Source organism: Mesoplodon bidens (assembly GCF_964165515.1).
Source record: "Mesoplodon bidens genome assembly, chromosome: 2".
In the NCBI taxonomy this organism is placed as follows: Eukaryota; Metazoa; Chordata; class Mammalia; order Artiodactyla; family Ziphiidae; genus Mesoplodon; species Mesoplodon bidens.
This window is the reverse complement of record NC_138177.1, coordinates 49,663,663-49,682,979: the sequence shown is the minus strand read 5'-3', so window position 1 is coordinate 49,682,979 and position 19,317 is coordinate 49,663,663. Positions and strand designations below refer to the sequence as shown.

The 19,317-nt window shown below is 45.0% G+C and overlaps 1 protein-coding gene across 10 annotated transcripts in view; it reads right to left on the bottom strand.

Annotated features, from left to right (window-relative positions):
- SRGAP2 (SLIT-ROBO Rho GTPase activating protein 2) overlaps positions 1-19,317 on the bottom strand; it is a 242,266-nt gene that overhangs the window by 194,555 nt on the left and 28,394 nt on the right. The window lies entirely within an intron of this gene.

Below are 19,317 nucleotides of genomic sequence, written 5' to 3'. Positions count from 1 at the left end.
AATGAGCAGGCGAGCTGGCCAGAAAACCACTCAGGGGCATTACTTTTTAAAGAATCTTTATAGGGTCAAAGAGGAATGGGTCTACAGGCTCTGCGTATTCCCCACAGATGCCGGGGATGATGTCAGACTCCTCTTCCAGATGTGTTTAACACTCTGTGGTCACTTGTATTTCTGCCACTCAGAGTCAGTGCTGTGCTAATTTGACTGATTCCAGCTCAGGCTGACCCCAGCCCCCTGACTCTGGTTACCATTAGCTGAGACTGTCATCTGTACTGTACTCTTCCAGAGAGTCCTAAAAACAGCTCTTCACCTGCTCTTCCAATTCAAGTAATAATGGCTGCCAAAAGAACGGGGGGTGGGAGGGGGAAGGTTACTAGAGAAAATACAATTAACATGCTACCAAAAGAGCAAAAGAAAGCTGGGAAAAGGCTATGTTGGTTCACATTTATTTCCCAGGCTGGGTAAACATCCTTTTGCTTTTGTCTGAATAAACAGCCAATTTCAAACTGCTACTGGAAAAAAAAAGAGAGCGAGAGAGAAAGAAAAAAAGAGGCAGTTTCAAATCTCAAAGTAATAACTTCTAGCACAAAAAACAAGAATGGGTAAGAATTCCATTTCCTGGTTATTGAACCCACAGGCTGAAGAGTTACCTCTGCCCCTAAGGATCAGAGCATTCTGTATTTGATGACAGAACCCAAGTCAGAATCCAGCATAATCCCAAACAACCCACGACATCAGGGTGAGTTCCCCTGACCTTGAGATTGCTCCTCTAGCTCTTTGGTAAGAAAATGTACAATAATCAAGAGGAGAGACCCTCTCACTGCCCTAGTTCTGTGAACTCAACTACTCAAGGTCCATCTTGTCCAGATCAAGGGCTCCCATGAGTGATGGTGACCCGGACCTGACCCCAAAGGGCTAAAACATAACCTTACAAAATCTGAAGATGTAGAAGGGAGAATTCAGTGGTGCTCAGAAACTCCACTAGCCCAGCCTGAAAAGAAATAATCTGTAAATAGAGTCACTCCTGATTCCTAATTCTAGGTCTTATTGTTTTGCTGAGTGTCTTAGGGCACAGCTCTAAACTTTCTGCCCTTTATTATTTTGCCCACCTAAAGTAAGAAAACTAAGCTAAAATAAAATTTGCAACCAAACCAAAATGAAGCTTTTTAGCTAATATGGCTACTGTACTCAGGATACTTAACTTCCTTTGACCCCCAAAATGGCTACTGGAAGTCAGTATCCCCAGAGTACATTTTATATCTAAACTGGAAATATGCTGAAATAAATTAAGAAAGTCTAGAGCCTTTGCTTGAGCAAAACTAGAAGCAGCAAAAACATGGGCTTTTTGTATGTTTGATAGGTATGGTCAAAGAGGCCACCGAGAGTAGAATTAATACAACACATTCTTCATGTATGATCAAAGTGCCTTCTAAAATTGGGGCACCTTATATGACAAAACAGCTGACAAGAAATTAATAAATTTAAGCCTTTTTTCTGCCATCCCAATTACAGCTCGGTCAGCTCACAAACACGTTCTAGCAAATGCTGGAGGAGTTTTTCTCTCTTTGAGGGTCCTCTCTCACTTCACCCTACTTAACAAAAGACCACACACACGCACTTAAAAAGAGGATGGAGGCAGGCCAGCTTTAGGACACATGCTGCATGGGGGGAACTGACTGTCGCAAAGAGAGGGCTCTACACCCCTCTGACAAGTCCACAATAGGCCGGCTAGACACAAACGCCTGAAATAAGGAAGTCCATCGAGAAAATGAACAGTTGGCGAGATCAAGGTTTCTGGCCTAAAGGGCTTGCAGCTGGTCTGGCCATTCATCAAAAACTCTGAATTTAAATGGAAGACACATTCTGACTGTGACATGTAATAAAATAACTGGAGCGGCAAAGGACCTTGATTCTGGTTTCCTTTCCACCCTATGCAGCTCCTGCCAATGGAAGAGCGAGCCTGCCTGCGGTGCTCCTGGCACATCTGGAGTAGTTCCCATTCACACTGGTCAGTCTTTGGGATTTTTCCACATATTACAGGGTCATCATCCATCTACACTCACCCAGAACGTCCAGATAAAAGCTCCTGTTTGGAGTCTGGAGAGAAATTGTCAAATCTGAAAGCCCGTGAACTCTCTCAGCCAGAGGAGACTAGATGTAGTGAAGACTATGGAACCAGATGTCAGAGGCCTAATTCCAGGTTAACCCTAACCAGCTTTATGACTCTGGGTAACTCACCCACTTTCTTTAGACTCTTATTCTCACATCAGTAAGAGAGAAGTAGACCTAATGGTGTCCCAGATCCCTTCCAATCTTAACATCCTCTGACTTTACGACTAAAAAGTGATACTAGCAAGGCTAACACGGTAGGCTTCAACCCGATAGGAGCCAGTTGGGATGATGCTAAGAAGAACTCTATTCCACATAGGCAGAGCCAATCTGACCACGTTATCCCCACACCAGCCATCCGAGAGATGTGCACCACTGGTCCAAGAGCCCCTTCTACATAGGACATTCACTGAGTCATTCAGCAATAGGCTGATTCATTCAGTCAGCCAACAAGTATTTTTGTTTTTTTAAATAAATAAATTTATTTATTTATCTTGGCTGCGTTGGGTCTTTGTTGCTGCGTGCGGGCTTTCTCTCTAGTTGTGGCGAGCAGGGACTACCCTTTGATGCAGTATGCGGGCTTCTCATTTGTGATGGCTTCTCTTGTTGCAGAGCACAGGCTCTAGGCCCGTGGGCTTCAGCAGTTGTGGCACGCAGGCTCAGTAGTTGAGGCTCACAGGCTCTAGAGTGCAGGTTCAGTAGTTGTGGCACACTGGCTTAGTTGCTCCACAGCATGTGGGATCTTCCCGGACCAGGGCTCGAACCCATGTCCCCTGAATTGGCAGGCAGATTCTTAACCACTGCGCCACCAGGGAAGTCTGGCCAACAGGTATTCACTGAGCATCTTCTACGTATTAGGGCTATAGCCATGAACAAAACAGGCAAAATCCCTTCCCTTGTGGAGTTCATATTCTAGTGAGGGGAAAGAGGAATCAGACACTAATCAAATGGGAAGTACAAGGTGGGAGTACCTTTTATAGAGAGTGGTCAGGAAGGACCTGCTGATAAGGTAACTTTTGAGCAGAGATCTAAGGCAGTGAGCTATGCAGATCCCAGGGGAAGAATGTTCCAGGCAGAGAGAAGAGCAGAGCCTTAAGAGAGGATTATGCCCAGGTTGGCTGACATGTTAAAGCAAACACCATGAACCCAATATTGATGAAGAGGCGTCCGAGGGGGAGAACAGTAGAAGGCAAGGTCAAGCAGATAGTGGGGGCCCAACCATGCACAGAATGGAAAAACCACTGGTGGGTTTGAACAGAGGAGTAACATGATCTGAATTCCATTTTTAAAAGATTGCTGTAGTTGTTGTGTTGAGAGTTGACTGAAAGAGGCAACAGTGGAGGCAGGGAGACCAGTTAGGAGGCTGCTGAGATAGTCCAGGTGAGAGGTGATGGAAGGAAGCTAGGCCCAGGGTAGCAGCAGTTGCGGGGGGCGGGGAATGGAGGACAGCAGAGAATGACACACTCTGAAGTAAACAGGACACTGTGGGACAGGATCTTGGGAAATCTTGGAACTACTGCAGAATCTAATGAAGCTAAATGACACTAAATTCCAATACCTATCGTGAGATCTTAAGATTTAGGAGTTTGTTCATCTCTGTCATTCAATGTCCAGCGTGGTACCTGACACGGAATGGGTATACAGAAAATGTTGAATGAGTAACTGTGAACTGAATATATTATGAAGCCAGAAGATCTGCAGTTGGATAGGTCTTCAGGAAACAAAAAGCATTTGGCATTAGACCTATTTTACTAACAATGGATCCCCTCCCCTGGGTGAATCTATCTCTTTTTGTAAAAAGTTCCCCTTTATAACTCTGCAGTGGTAAGTAGTGAAGCTGACCAAAAACATCACATAATGTAGCTGAGAATCTGAACAACTCAGCCATCTTCCTAAGAGGCCATATGTAATCACACCACCTCACAGCTCCCGTCTAAAATACAGGGAGAGGGCTTCCCTGGTGGCGCAGTGGTTGAGAGTCCGCCTGCCGATGCAGGGGACACGGGTTCGTGCCCCGGTCCGGGGGGATCCCACATGCCGTGGAGCGGCTGGGCCCGTGAGCCATGGCCGCTGAGCCTGTGCTCCGCGGCGGGAGGGGCCGCGGCGGTGAGAGGCCCGCGTACCGCAAAAAAAATAAAAAATAAAATAAAATACAGGGAGAAACATTTCATGAGTAATCTCGTATGTTTTAATGAATACTGAGTCATGAGGGTAACTAGAAAGGTATCACTATAAATAACAACATTATTACAAGAAACAAGAAGTAACACAAGCCAAATCCGTACTCTTCCTACAGGACAAGGCTATCCTTGAACGTGCTGCCCTTCCTCTGCGAAGCTCAGGACAGGAATTTCTAGGAACCCCCCACCACCAAGACCACTGCTCTGAAAAACGTGACAACTCCCAACTACAGCAGCTTCTCTGTCAAGGTTACCCTTGAGAGTCCCAAGGTTCTTAACCCACAGAAACTGACAGTGTGCAGAATATAGGGGCAGAAAATTCAGTATCAGGAAGAAATCACAACAAAGGTATGTTTTTATAAACCACATTCTGGCAGCAGTTTTCTAGGTAAAGTCATTGATCATCTTGAAGGGCTAAATTTAAAAAAAGCCCACCGTTAATCAGGAAGTAGGCGTAAGAAACATCTTATTTACCAAATGAGAAAAAGGAGGAAGAAAGATAAGCCATGCAAAGTGGTGGAGACCAGATTACACTGTAAGGGAAGCTGCAACATTTGGGAGACCAAGTCCTAGATGGATTTGTCAGCTAAGTTGGAAATCATTTGATGTGACCTTGGACTAATTATTTAACTTCTGTGCCTCTGTCTCCCATCTGTGCCTGAATCTCCCACTTGCTGTAAAGGAGAGCAAATGATTTCAGACACCCTCCCCCTGTTTCGACAGGGATGTTATGAAGCTGAGATCTTGTCTCTGGGAGCTCCAGAGTTCCCAGAGAAAGACACTCCATGAGCAGAGGGCAATGTCTTTAGTAAGATAATTAAGGCCTCAGGCTGCTCTTAGAAACACCCCCCACACCATGGAGGGTCCCAGCATCATGGCTCCAGAGTCGGGCAACCAAAATACTGCATAAAACGCCAAACTCAGGGTCAGGGCCAGCCTCTCTGCAGATAATGTCAGGAGCTCTATGGTGAACCCAGTCTCCCATATATAATAACTACATTCAGATGTTTAATGAACATTCAGTGATGCTTTTAAATCACCAGGATCTTCCAGACATGACCACATTGTTGCCTATCTATTAGGAGAGATGGCATGCAAGGCATGAAATAGTAGAAGGCCCATGACCATGACCCCTGGGCAAGTCCTGACCCTCTGTATTATGAGGCTAAAAATAATGAGGAATAAATGAAGTAAGATGCGAAATGCTGCTGGCACAGCCCTGGGCTCTTAGAAGAAGCAAAATAAGTGCTAAAGCCCTCCTCCCTCCCAGGGCTCTGCTCAATAAACAACAAGTGCTATTAATCCTTTAATCACAGATCTAGAGAAAAAAAAAAGAAACAGGAAAGGGTTCACCCATAAATATCTTATCTGCCTTTATTCTCCTATAACCCCTCAACTGGAGCAGAGTAAACAGGCTGAACTTTAATTGGATCATAATGTTGACATCCCCAGGTAAGCCAGACTCATAAACTGCAGACAATTAGGTGACTGGCTTTTCATGGACTGCCCCCTACCTGGCCTACTCAACGACAGAAGCAGACCCAGCCCTTTGTCCCAGCTTCCCAAAGAAATCCATTAGCAGGCACACGTGGCTCCAGTGGGATGTCAGGTTAGAGGCTTTCAATTCCGGCGATTGTGGTCTTAGAATTCCCGAGCACAAGGCAAATGGATTCACAAGGATTGTGTTCATCTACTATTCAAGTCACCATCTGAGGACTATTTAAAGCACAAAGCCAGCGAGCCCTGCTCTGAATGGGAGACCAAGAAGAGGAAACAAGCAGGGTATGTTTTTAATATAGTTCTACAACTTATACAGACAGCGCAACTTGTAGAACCCCAATTTTGGACCCAGGATCCATCCTCACCAGCTCAGATATCTCACTTGGCTCCCTGTCAACCACTGAGTAGGAAATGTCAAGTTCATTTTACAAATGGAAAAGTGGGAAGCACGGAGGGACAGATGCGTACACTGCTAAGTCCATTGCTAATAACAGAAACAGCTGAAGCTGATGTGTGCCTCCACATGCCAGGCCCTTCCTGGGCATTCCACCTTCTAACCTCACAACCTCCCCACAAGGTAGGCAGTTATTCTGCTCACATTTTACAATGAGAAGACTAAGGTTCTAGGAGATTAAATGATGTGCTCAAAGTGACACAGCTTATACATGGCACAGTCAGGATCTGAATCCAGGTCTCTCTGACACTAAAGCTGGTTGTTCGGGGTTTGGTTTGTTTCTAGTTACACCATACTGCCTCTCTTGGTTTCCCTCTGCTAACTTAAGAACCCAAGGAACCTGTCATCCAAAACCAAACTAATGTTTAGACATTAGATCTCATGCCTTACTACTGATGCCATCAATTTGATGAGCAAAGAGAATTAGGCAATCCAAGCCCAACATCAGTGGGTTTTTTTGTTTCTTTTTTGTTTGTTTGTTTGTTTGTTTGCGGTACGCGGGCCTCTCACTGTTGTGGCCTCTCCCGTTGCGGAGCACAGGCTCCGGACGTGCAGGCTCAGCGGCCATGGCTCACGCGCCTAGCTGCTCCGTGGCATGTGGGGTCTTCCCAGACCGGGGCACGAACCCATGTCCCCTGCATCGGCAGGCGGACTCTCAACCACTGCGCCACCAGGGAAGCCCCCCAACATCAGTGTTTTTAAGGACAGAAACCAGACTATAATTCCAATTAGCTGGACAAAACAGAGAAATTCCACATCAGAGGAACTTTTGCTAGAGAACAAGAGAAGATCTTTAGCCTCTGATAAAACTTCAACTCATCATTTCTCCTGTCTAGACACCCCTTCACTTCAACTGGCTTCACATATTGTGATCCACACAGAAGACTGATCCAGCACCTTGCCATCATGAAACCAAAAAGGCAAGTTCTTTGGGATCGCATCAATATGCATATTTTATTTTATTTTGTGAAGCCATTTCCCTGTCCAGCCTCCCTTGTACATACCTCATGTCAGACCTCACATTTCCCAGAACACACCCTAAGTGACCAGGCCTGGCCAGGTTCAACAGAACTGATTGCGATTTGTTGGATCAGGGGCAAGATCAATTCTCTGCCCTCTTGCTTCCACAGCATTTAGAGAAAGCTACCTTCACTGGAATTTTTGGTGTCACGTAAATTATCAACAGCAGTTGCGGGGAAGAAATCATGCAAAAAAATTCAGTAGCAGATGGGCTTCCCTGGTGGTGCAGTGGTTAAGAGTCCGTCTGCCGATGCAGGGGACACGGGTTTGTGCCCCGGTCCAGGAAGATCCCACATGCCGCGGAGCAGCTGGGCCCGTGAGCCATGGCCGCTGAGCCTGCGCGTCCGGAGCCTGTGCTCCGCAACGGGAGAGGCCACAACAGTGAGAGGCCCGCGTGCCGCAAAAAAAATAAATAAATAAAATCAGTAGCAGATATAAGCCAGAAAAAGTAAATGTGACACAATCCAAACCAAGAGGGGCACATTCTCTCAATCCCTTGGGAATGACTTTACCTGAAGGCTGTGTGACTCATCAAACTCAGCACCAAGATGGTGAGGTCTACAGATCCACAGGGGCTCTTGGCAGTAACCTCCATGCTTTTTCAAGCCAGGTCTCCAAGGCCTGGCACCGACATGTTCACCACTTTAATGGAGAAGCTTACAATTCTGTTCTCTCCCCTCCTCCTCCCCAACCGATGATGCTAACTGGCACTTGTCTTACCTAAGGAGGCTAACTTGTAGCAGTGATACAGTGTGACAACTGGAAAATATGGGGACCTCACATAGTCAAAGCACAGACTAACCACAAACAGGAACATGCTGTGAACCACTTGTCAGGTCTATAGCCAGTGTTTTCCTTACACTCATTTTGCACAAATCTTAATCATATCAGGAAAGAGGTAAAAGGCGACTCAGGTTCCCATGTACCACTCTAAAGGAAGAAAATTTTTTCTTTCTTCTAAGAGGGGTGACCTGCCTATAATAACTTTTGGGGTAGCTGAATGGACTTAGCGTTCTGAGTAAGAAAGAAAGAAAGGAAATGAGATTTTTTTTTCCATTTAGAGAAATGAGGAAGTGGAATGGTTTCTATACAGGCCCTATCCCTTTTAGAGAGTCTGTAAATAGTAATGTTACAATTTCAGGCCCTCCTTAAAGAAATCCCATCTCATATAGGGTTCTGACTAAAGACATGCCCTTATAAATGTTGACTTGGAGCTGTTGTCAATATTAGACAATAAGCATACAGGGTGGGGGCTGGATGTATATCACCTTCCTACACCCGGTCTAAGAACGTTCATAATAAAGATCATTCAGTGGTAATGACAGTGACAACACAGATCCTGGCTAACACCATCATGATCCTAATCCAGGAAAATGCTACCTGGAAACATTCCTCCTATCAATCACACCCTCAGATAGGGAAGCTGGATGACTGGTCCATCTTCCATACCCTGATATATTCAAATCAATTAGCAGTCATTGGGTGACAAGAAAATGGCTGGCATCCACTGTGGCTATAACATACATCAGGCATTTCTAGTCTTGGTCTTACAAAGGCAAATCAGGTTTGACCCCAACGTGAGAGACTGAACAACAAACCAAAGAACACAAGTTTCTGAAGAAGGTTTAATCCAGGCAGCCAAGGCAACCCTCTCTTTCTCAGAAGCTAAACCACTCAGACTGAGAGGAGCTACTCCATCTACCACATAGATGTGGATCGTTCCTATGGAAGAAGTAGCACAGGTAAGAGGCCCACTTCCCAAGCCTTCCTCTACTTTCTCTCCAGATCCGTTAAAAGAGAAAGCCATCCCCTCCCTCCTCCATCTCAGTGTGAGACACACGACTGTAAAATTTTTTTACCAAAAGAGGAAGGTCTGGAGGACACTAGCAGCTACCATGAGTTTCTCTATGACTCAAAGCCCCTTGGCTCTAGCCTGGGGCAGCCGGAGTCCACACTCAGAAGCATCGTGTTTCCTGTTCTTCTCTAGGTTAGAGCCCCAGCTAAGAATAGCACCCCATTCATGCCACTGTGTACACATCCTTTTCACTTGCTGTTTTCTCTTATATATGCGTGAAACCCTGTTCTTGTACGTTCTCCAAAGTAAACAAAAATACTTTAAAATGGGCACAGAGCAGCAGTTTTATTCCCTGTCCAATCTACAAAAAGGCACTCCCCGGAGGAATTCCACTCCAAAGCTGAGTGTCACAGGAACAGTTGGGGCACAAGCTCCCTCCCTCTCTGAAGCTCCAAACAGAGACTCATACTCCGACCTGGGAAACCGGTGGCAGTATAGCTGCCCAGAACCTCGCCTCTGTGCCTGTCTTAAACCTAAAGAAGACCAGAAGGCTGTAAAATTGGCCTCTTTTTTTAGGTTGGACCATGTGAAATTACCTACAAAATGATGATTTCATACGATTGAACCTAAGAGAATCCTAAAAAGCAAATCAGACATTTTGCAATAAGCAAGAATGCAAAATCCATTATTTCCCAGGTGGCTCCACCCAAGACCATTTCCTATCAGTCTTTAGGAATTAAAACATTTTGCAGGAAGGTTAAAAGCTACAGGACGCCTTGTAAGACAGGCCTGGCATTGGTAACAGACCTCCTTTCCCTCATCCGTTCCATATCCATATTCATATCCACATCCATTATCCATTTCTGGCCCTCTAGAGCTCACAGAGGAACAAGCGAGTAAACAGGTAAATGGAAAACAGGATAGAAACTGCTACTCTACAGACAAGTACAAAATCAGAACTGTGAGTGTAGCTTGATTACAACATTTCTCACATTGAATTTGCCTGGTTGTTTGTATGTGGGCTTCACGATCAGATGATGCACTCAGAGGCAGGAAGCATGTTCTCTTTGTCTTTGACCCCTGGCATCTAGCACAGTTCTTACACATAGTCAGTGCTCAATGATGTTTGTTGAATAACTGAATGACGCATAGAGGCTGAGTGGCCTCTCTATAAAATGAGGCGAGTAAGCAGTGCTTCTGTTAAGAACTTTAAGGTTCTTATGTCTTAGACCAGACTACTAATTATAGCACTAGAAAGAGAATAGCAAGCTCCTGATTATGGAACTAGAAAGAAAACCAGAAGAAAACAAAAAATAGAGGCGTCACTATACTTTATCATCAAACAAGTCTGAAACTATGGATTAAAAAGCCTGCCTCTAGCTGGGAGTGTGGAAACATCATTTTCTCTCTCAACTTAATATCTTTTGATTTCAATTGACTTTCCTGACTTTATAAGTTCAAGACCATCAGCATCAGAGGAAGTGAAAGATGTTTTATGAACTAAAGCAAAGGGGACAAACCCAAACCACTTTCTATTTGTCTTTAGGAAAAGGGTATTCACTGGGGTTAGAATGCCTTTTATGAGTTCAGAAAAAAAAAAATCTAATTCCTATGTGCACCAAAATAGGTAATGAAATGTTGAATTAAAGGATCAAGATGAGGGAAGACATTAGATTGACTACCAGGTGGTCAGAGTTGAAGGAGGTAACACACACACACACACACACACACACACACACACACACACACACAATGTCTGTAAAACTCCTCCCAGACTTAAAAAAGTCACTTGGGTCACCTTTTAAACCTATAGAAAAATCATTTCTAAAAGAAACAGCAGGTAGCAAACTAACCTCAAAACAATTCATCTTTCAAAGTTGAATATTTTGATGTAGGCTCAGGAAGTCTTTCCCTCGCTTCAAATAATCAAAGCTCTGAAAAAAGGGCAGCACAGAGCTCTTCCCAATATGAAACCTTTTATCCATACATGTTACTTCGAAAGGAGAGAGACTGGCCTGAGCACCGCACTGCTTTGGAAGTAGAGGAAGTCTTTATCCTAATGAATTGATCTCATCAATTTAACTGCACATTTGATCCCAAGACCCTTTGTGGGCCTGATGACCCCAGGGAGGCCCTTAAGTGAAGCTGTCCCCAGGGTGGTGCAGTCCATCACGGCCACCAGCAGACAGGAAAGGGCCATTGGGGAGATTCTAATTTTATTATGTAAATCACAGGAAGCTACATTTAGCTCCTCTCCTCTGTGCAGCATCCTTATTTCCACCCAGTGGCCATCAGCAGAGGAGAAAGAAGTCTGTCCACATAAACGAAAATGACAGGGCTGGCTGCTCCTATCTGACAGTGAGGGTCCCCCACAAGCACCTATCTGAAGGCTCACAGTTAGGTTTCTCTTCTTCTCCTTCACACCCATTTTAGTTCATTTATTTCCAAGGAGTGCAAAAGGCAACATAAATGGCAAAGGGTTGAGGTCAAGTTCAGAAGCCCTGTGGGAAAAGCACAGACTTTGAGTCAGACTTTGGAATCCTAGATCTCAGTTCCTAGGATCTACATGACCTTGGGCATGTTACTTAATTTCTCTGAGCCTCAGCGTCCTCTCTGTAAAATGGGGATAATGATACCACCTCTCAAGGCTCTTGTAAGGATTATGTTTGGGGGAGCTTTTAAGGCCAGTGGTTTTGTGAGGGCTATTTGACTGCATTCTGTCTCAGGAAAGCGGAAACTGGATATGAAACTGAAGAAGAGTGACATCCAAACATGGCCTATGTATGAACAATTTCTGCTTGCATGCATGGCTAGGATGCTGGCGTTTCAGAGAACCAGCTTCGCGGTTTAAGGCCAAACTGGAGAAGCCTTTCACCATGATGGGCACAGCACTTTCCAGAGACAGGACCCACATCACACAAAATTCTCTCCCTAATCTAGAATTCCTGAGGTGGACAACTTTATCCAGCTCAGAATAAAACTCAAGGTAGTCAACATCTTTCTTGTCAAGGAACATAAAGTAATCCAAGAAGGATCTAGAGAATTCATTCTAACATGAAATCAACCTTGCTAATAAATGAAATCACCCTCCTCAATTAAAATCTACACTCTTGTCAAGACAACTGTCAAAAACAGTAATTGCTGCAGACAAGTAGGAGAAAAAATGGCCACACAGCAGCATAAAAGCCCTTTGGCTGAAAAGTACATCAAGAATCCTTTCATTTAAGTTCCGGGCCAAGGTGTCTTTATATTAATTTAAAGCCAACCACAAAATCAGTTACAGCTTTTCCTTTGAAAAGGGGGACTAGAAAAGGTGGGCTCTGAATGCTGTCTCCTTCCAACCTACAAAAAAGGGACGAGTCCAACATTCAGACGTAGCCTTGAGAAGAAATTCTGTTTGCCAGTCCATGGGGGTTTTGTTTGTTTGTTGCTGCTGTTGCTGTTCTCACCCTCCTGACCAACAGGCCCACGGACTAGCACTTTTTAAGATTCATTTCTGTCATTTGTGAAGACGAGGTTTGTGATATCTGCTGGGTCCCAAAAGTGTAGATAGACCAAAGATCCTACCTCTCTCTTAAATTCAGCTCAGAAGCAATCTCATGCCAACAGCTGGGAAAATTACTTCCATCATCACTGCTCCAAAATCGAGCCCTTCCACCCTCTGCCCAGCTCCCAGCCCAGGCTCCCAGGACCCACACTGCTGTTTGTATTGGCACCTGCAAGCAGCTTGTTCCCACACATCCAGACCAGCGGAGCAGAAGGAGTTCAGAAGAGCCCGCCGACAAGTGAAAGGCCTGGGAGGGAAGTGACGGGCAGGATCCAATGTCCTGCAGTAGCTTGTTCTCAGTGCCACCTTGGCCTTTCCTTACCACCTGCCAGGAGCTGTTCAAACACTCTGAGCAACGCGCAGTCACAAAGATCCTTTTTATTCTCTGGAGTCCAGAGAGTGCCTACCCTGGCTCCCAGAAAGCCAAAAGCAAGTACAGCTTCTCCCTCTAGGCCTTCTCTTTAGATTCAAGGGCTCCTTTCACCCCACCTAGAGGGACCAAACCCCTCAAATAAGAAGCAGCACTCTGAAAACAAACAGTACTCGTCACTCAACTGTTCCTAGATTAGGCCTTCCAAACGTTCCTCATCTGTAAGTAGAAATAATAACACAACATTCTTTGTTGTGTCTCCTTTCAGGGCTGTGGCAATTAACTGAGATAATATACATTTAGCACAGTGCCTGACACATAGTAAGTACTCAGTAAATACTAATTATTATTGATATTATTTTTATTATTCTAAGAATAAAGTATAGCTATTATTAAGAAAATACCTTCCTAGGGACTTCCCTGGTGGCGAGGCGGTTAAGAATCCGCCCCAATGCAGGGGACACGGGTTCGAGCCCTGGTCCAGGAAGATCCCACGTGTCTCAGAGCAACTAAGCCCGTGCACCACAACTACTGACCCTGCTGCGCTCTAGAGCCCCCATGCCACAACTACGGAGCCCATGCACTGCAACTACTGAAGCCCGCACGCAGCAATGAAGACCCAACACAGCCAAAATATAAATTAATAAATTAATTTTAAAAAGAAAGAAAATACCTTCCTAAAAGACATGTCATTCTAACCCAAGGGTAAACGCTCCACAGTCAATTTCAGTTGCTCCTGCAAACGGAAGGAACAAGTGCGAAAAAAAAATCTGAACAATAGACATTCTAAAGGTTCTTATTTGAATTTTGTGTGCAGTGATACACATATAGATCCATTTATTGAGAAAGAGCTGTCTGGCGCCAACTATGTGTACAACACTACACTCAATATGTGTGTGTATATACACATACACACACACATGTAGAATCAATAAGACAATTTACACTTTTAAGCATCTACTATGGGCCAGGCGTTATATTAGGCAACTAGAGATATACAGATAAATAAGACATGGGCCCTGTCCTCCCTAAGCTTATAGTCTAATAGAGGAATTACGCTTATAGGTGCTAAGATAAAATTCCATATACCAAGCAATGGATGCAAAAAGGAGAGATATATACAGACGATGCTCTCTTAACCAACTTGCCAGTTTATGTGACATACTTCAACTGCTCTCTACACTACACTGGCTGGGTTGTTAGTAGTAGGCCTTTTTCTTGTGTATCTGCTCCCTTCTGCCCCGTCAGCCAAGGCTGGGTGCTTCCCCAGGGTCAGTAGTCTGTTCATAACAGATATTATTTTAATTATGTATTATATAAAGTGATTAAATTAAAGTGAGTAAAAAAGGTGTTTCTATGAATAATAAATTGAATGTTTTGGAAAAACCTGATAAAGGCAAGTTGCTAAAACAAACTGCCGACGAATTAGGTGTGGGCAAGACAACGGTAAAAAATTGTATTGGTGGGGCTTCCCTGGTGGCGCAGTGGTTGAGAGTCCGCCTGCCAATGCAGGGGACACGGGTTCATGCCCCGGTCCGGGAAGATCCCACATGCCGCGGAGCGGCTGGGCCCGTGAGCCATGGCCGCTGAGCCTGCGCGTCCGGAGCCTGTGCTCCGCAACGGGAGAGGCCACAACAGTGAGAGGCCCGAGTACCGCAAAAAAAAAAAATTGTACTGGTGGAACTATAAAAATCTAGAAACATTATGCATTTTATTTCTCAAGTGTATTAAAGAATTCACTTTACTTAAAGAGACAAACTGGAAATCACAGACAATGTGTTAAGTGTGCAGTTTATTAAAGAAAGTCAACAGAACTCTACTGAGGAGAATCTCACTCTAAGAAAAGGCCCTGGTCCACATCAAAAGATTTGTGAATATATGTACATTTATTTATTTTGAAGTTTAAATAAAATGCTTAGGGACGGTATCTTTTCTTTTTTTTAAGATTCTCTGCTGTAACTGACTTTTGGGACTGACTGACCAACTACTGGTCCAGTTGCCCAGATAAGAAGGTGTCCCCACTATACCTGCCTGTTTCTCTTAGGCCAACAGCAAAATGAGTTTATACTCCCTCGGTCCAATGTAACTGGGTAGCATAGAAGGTTGACCTGGGATTTTATAAAACAGACCCATTAAACGTCTCTCAAACAGACAAAGTGCATGGAATTTTAGCCAAATTTCCAGAGACTGAGATGCTAACCCTTGTAAGCATGAGCTGCACACTGACTACTCGTAGCCTGAAGCATGGACCAAGAGATGAAGGATGCCCCAGATGCCACCTCAGCTTTGGTCACAGGTCTTGGCACGTGATGCCATCTCTGCAAGAAGAAATGTCTCAGGTGATGTTTTATTGAGAAAAGACACACGTACTAACTATCAAGGAGGAGTGAGATCTCTTCCCAGGACCCCTTGATAGTCAGTCTAATACATTTCTGTTAATTTGGATAGAACGCTGGATTTCTATCCCACATAACAAGATTCCAGGCACTGAAACTGAACCGACATCATTAGCTTTCCACCAGAGCTTTATGCCATCAAGATGCAATCTGTCAAGGGAAAGCAGCATGGGGCCTCATGTCAAAAAAAGTCTGCAGGAGCAGAAAGCCGAGGCCAAAGGGAGCCTTCAGCAGAGTTTCAGTCTCCTGAGAATATTTTTAAAAGACATATTTAACGTATGGAGGATCCCATTGATGGAGGAGAGAAAAATACCAACCCTTTTTTTTTTTTTTTCTTTAAAGACACGGGATTGGTACGAGAGGAGGGAAACAAACTGGGGAAGCCTTTGTATATTGAGAGCTGAGTTTATTTTTATTTTCTCTGCCAACAGAGGCAAGGTAATTCTATAAGCATCATTTAACTTTCTCACTAGAAACAAAATAGAGTAAGGCAGTTAATGCCTTGCATTTTACATCTTCCATTCCCACTCCAGAATCACATGTTTTCCCCCAGAAAATTAAATTGATTCTCACACAATGGCACCCAAACGTGTGCTTTCAAAGGCATATCCCCAAACTGATGGGATCCTCAATGAGAGGATGAGGAATTATTTTCCATTTCAGTCTGGAGTCAGGAAACCTGTGGGTCTCATTTCCTTCATTAGGGGTCGGCCCCAGTGACCTCGAGGATCTCTCTCCTTCCAAAGGAAGAAAAGGAAATGAGTTTCGATGACAGCTGTCGAATTTTAAGTCAGATATCAGCAAGAAATTCCTAATTTGAGAGCTGTCAATCAGTGGAACAGGTTTCAAAATAGGTTGCGGGATCTTCTTCCCTGGAGACAGATAAAAATAGGCTAGGCCGCCATCTGTCTTGGTAGGGTGCAGCCCTTCCAAGAGGCGGGTGAACAAAACCCTTCTTTCCTCCAAGAGAGTCTACGAAGAAGTGATTAGGCTGATGAGGGGAAAAGGAGAGAGGTAGCAGCCCATCTGGGCCTGGGGAACGCTGGGGGTTCGGCAGCTGAGACTTCCTGTGGAAAGGGAAAATTCAAACTGCAAAGAGGAAAATACAAGGGGAAAAAGACAGGAAATAACCGCACAGCTCTGAGCTCTCTGGGGAGAGCTGAGCCAATTTGTTTCTCAGCTGCGACAGCTCCGTTTGGTCCTGGGGACAACGCACTCAGCCACAGATCCTTGGGGAGGGTATTATTCCCCTCCCTAGTTCCCAAACGAGTGTATACATGAAGCCTAAGTGGAAGGTGGGAATTGTCAAATAAATCCAACGTCTCCCCAGGGGACCAGCAGCACCCACAGAGCATCTCCAAAAAATTTTCCTTTCAAAGACACTTTTCTTTTCTTGGCAACCTTCTTTGGCCATCCGAAATTCTACCCATTCCCTGCATTTCTTTCATTGCTATGGAAAGCTCTCTTGGGGCATGAAAAGGAATGAAACCTTCATGGACCTTTAGAAAGCTAACTCCAATGGGATGTGCAAGAAACAGCATCACCACGGCCTGTAACCTCTGCAAAATTGGAGTTGTCCCTCTCTCTGCAGACGTGAGCTGACCTTCGACCCAATCTCTGTGCAACCACATCAAATGTACACACTTGGGGCTCTCAACGAAGTCTTTGTTCTAACACTGTCTTCTCACAGCACACTGGAGTCGGCCACATGGCGTTGTCACAGGGGCCTTTGGGTACCCAGCTTTGCTGGTAGACAAAACACAGGAAGCCCACTGTTTTCTAAGCCCACATGGTACAAGAGGCCCCTGCAGGAGGGCAGCGAGGTCAAGGAGTCAACACCAGGGACTCACCGAGCTGAGGTCAACAGCAAACTAAAGCTGGAGGCGAGGGATGGCCACCAGCTGTTGAGAGCTAGACATTTAAGGGCATACAAGGCAAAAACCAGTGCCTGAGGCTCAATTCTTTAAACAAGAATTTTTTTCTGGCAGGGGTTACCAGCTACGGAGGAACCTGAAGCTCAAGCATGCAGCTTGGTGACTTTTTCCCCCTTCAGCAAAGCCAGAGAAATTTGCAAAGATAACTAGAAGAAAATCAATACCGTAGGGCCCTAGATTTTTTTTTTTTTTTTAATAAATTTATTTATTTATTTTTGGCTGTGTTGGGTCTTCGTTTCTGTGCGAGGGCTTTCTCTAGTTGTGGCAAGTGGGGGCCACTCTTCATCGCGGTGCGCAGGCCTCTCACTGTCGCGGCCTCTCTTGTTGTGGAGCACAGGCTCCAGACACGCAGGCTCAGTAGTTGTGGCTCATGGGCCCAGTTGCTCTGCGGCATGTGGGATCTTCCCAGACCAGGGCTCGAACCTGTGTCCCCTGCATTGGCAGGCAGATTCTCAACCACTGCGCCACCAGGGAAGCGGGCCCTAGATTTTAAGATGAGCCTTTGCAGAGGAGAAATCTGAGTCTGTTCTGTCCTTGCAGCTGTCCTAGTCAGATGAGACAGGGCTTTTACCCTCACAGAAGGGACTAGACTTATTGAGAAGAACAAGGAGATAATGGATAGAAAAGGGCCCTATAAACTCACACAGCCTAAAACAAATGAAAGGAAGGGATTATCGTCATTGCTAATAGCACACGGGCTGTCCCCCAACTGGGTGGTGAAATGGGAGCAATGTCACCTTAGAAAAGCAGAGACTGCATTCTGGGTCACCCCCTGTGGCCACTCTAGGGTTTCAGCTAGGTAGGACGCCATCTTCTATCTTGCTGGTCTGGGGGCAATGCCGGCTATGAAAAGGGGCAGGCCCCTTCTCTTCCTTTGCTGGATGCTACACAGCAACCTGGCCAGACATCCGAACCCTCTGGAATGTGCCAGACATTCTGGTCAAAATCCGGGACTTGGGTACAGCATATCGGGAAGTGTCTCTCCTCAGAACCTAGCTCAGGTGCAAAGGGAGAGTTCTCTCCCAGACCCGCCCTACGTAACTATGAAATTCAGGGTTTGCTCATTTTTCAGAGCTGGGATCTTCAACACCTTTGGGGATTCATTCATCAGATATGGGATTCGGATTGCTTAAGGCCTTAGGGAACTGCAACTAAGCAGCAGAGAGCTGGTTTCCATGGAGGAGACTGAGCAGACGATCTGGGAGTCAGGCATCCCCTAGAGGTCATCTCCTCCATCGCCCCATCACCTCCGGCTCCCCTCTACAGACTACAGGGAAGCCAGTACAGGCAGGTGAGTGGGTGTCCTGTTCTTCAAGCTCTCCTGAGAGGGGAACCCACACGAACTTTCTGTAGCCTGGGAAGGAGGAACCAACACTGGAGTAACCAACCTACTGGCTTCCCATTCACTCTCATAACTCAACGCGATGAGGCTGGCTGGCTACCAGCCTGTATTCTCTGCAGCAGGATAGAGCTAAAAAGACTGTCAAATCGGAGTATGGGACAATGAAGAGAGCACTGGATTAGACATCAAAAGATCTTGGAGGGGGGATTAATTAATGCAAAAGGAACAGGAGAGAATTTGAGGGGATATAGAAATGCTCAGCATGTTACAACTGCGGTTACACAAGTGTGTACACTTGTCAAAACTCACTGAACTCTAGGTTTTAAGTGGGTGCATTTTCTAGTATATAAATCACACCTCAATAAAGTTGTTTTAAAAAGAAAATTCTGCATTCTAAATTCCAATTCACCTGTATTAAATGTGGGACCTTGGACAAGTCACTTACCTACCTAATGCTTCACTTTTCCCATCTGTTAAATGAGGTTAATAATTTCTGCCCTGCTTACCTCACAGGATTTTAAGGTCACATGACATTATATATGTGAACCAATTTCAAAAGGCACAAAATGCTAAGCCGTTATGAGGTAACTGTAATTATCTTTGCTCCCCGGCATTTGGGACCTCCTTGCTATATATATTTCCTGACGATCTTCAGATGCGGAGGGAAATT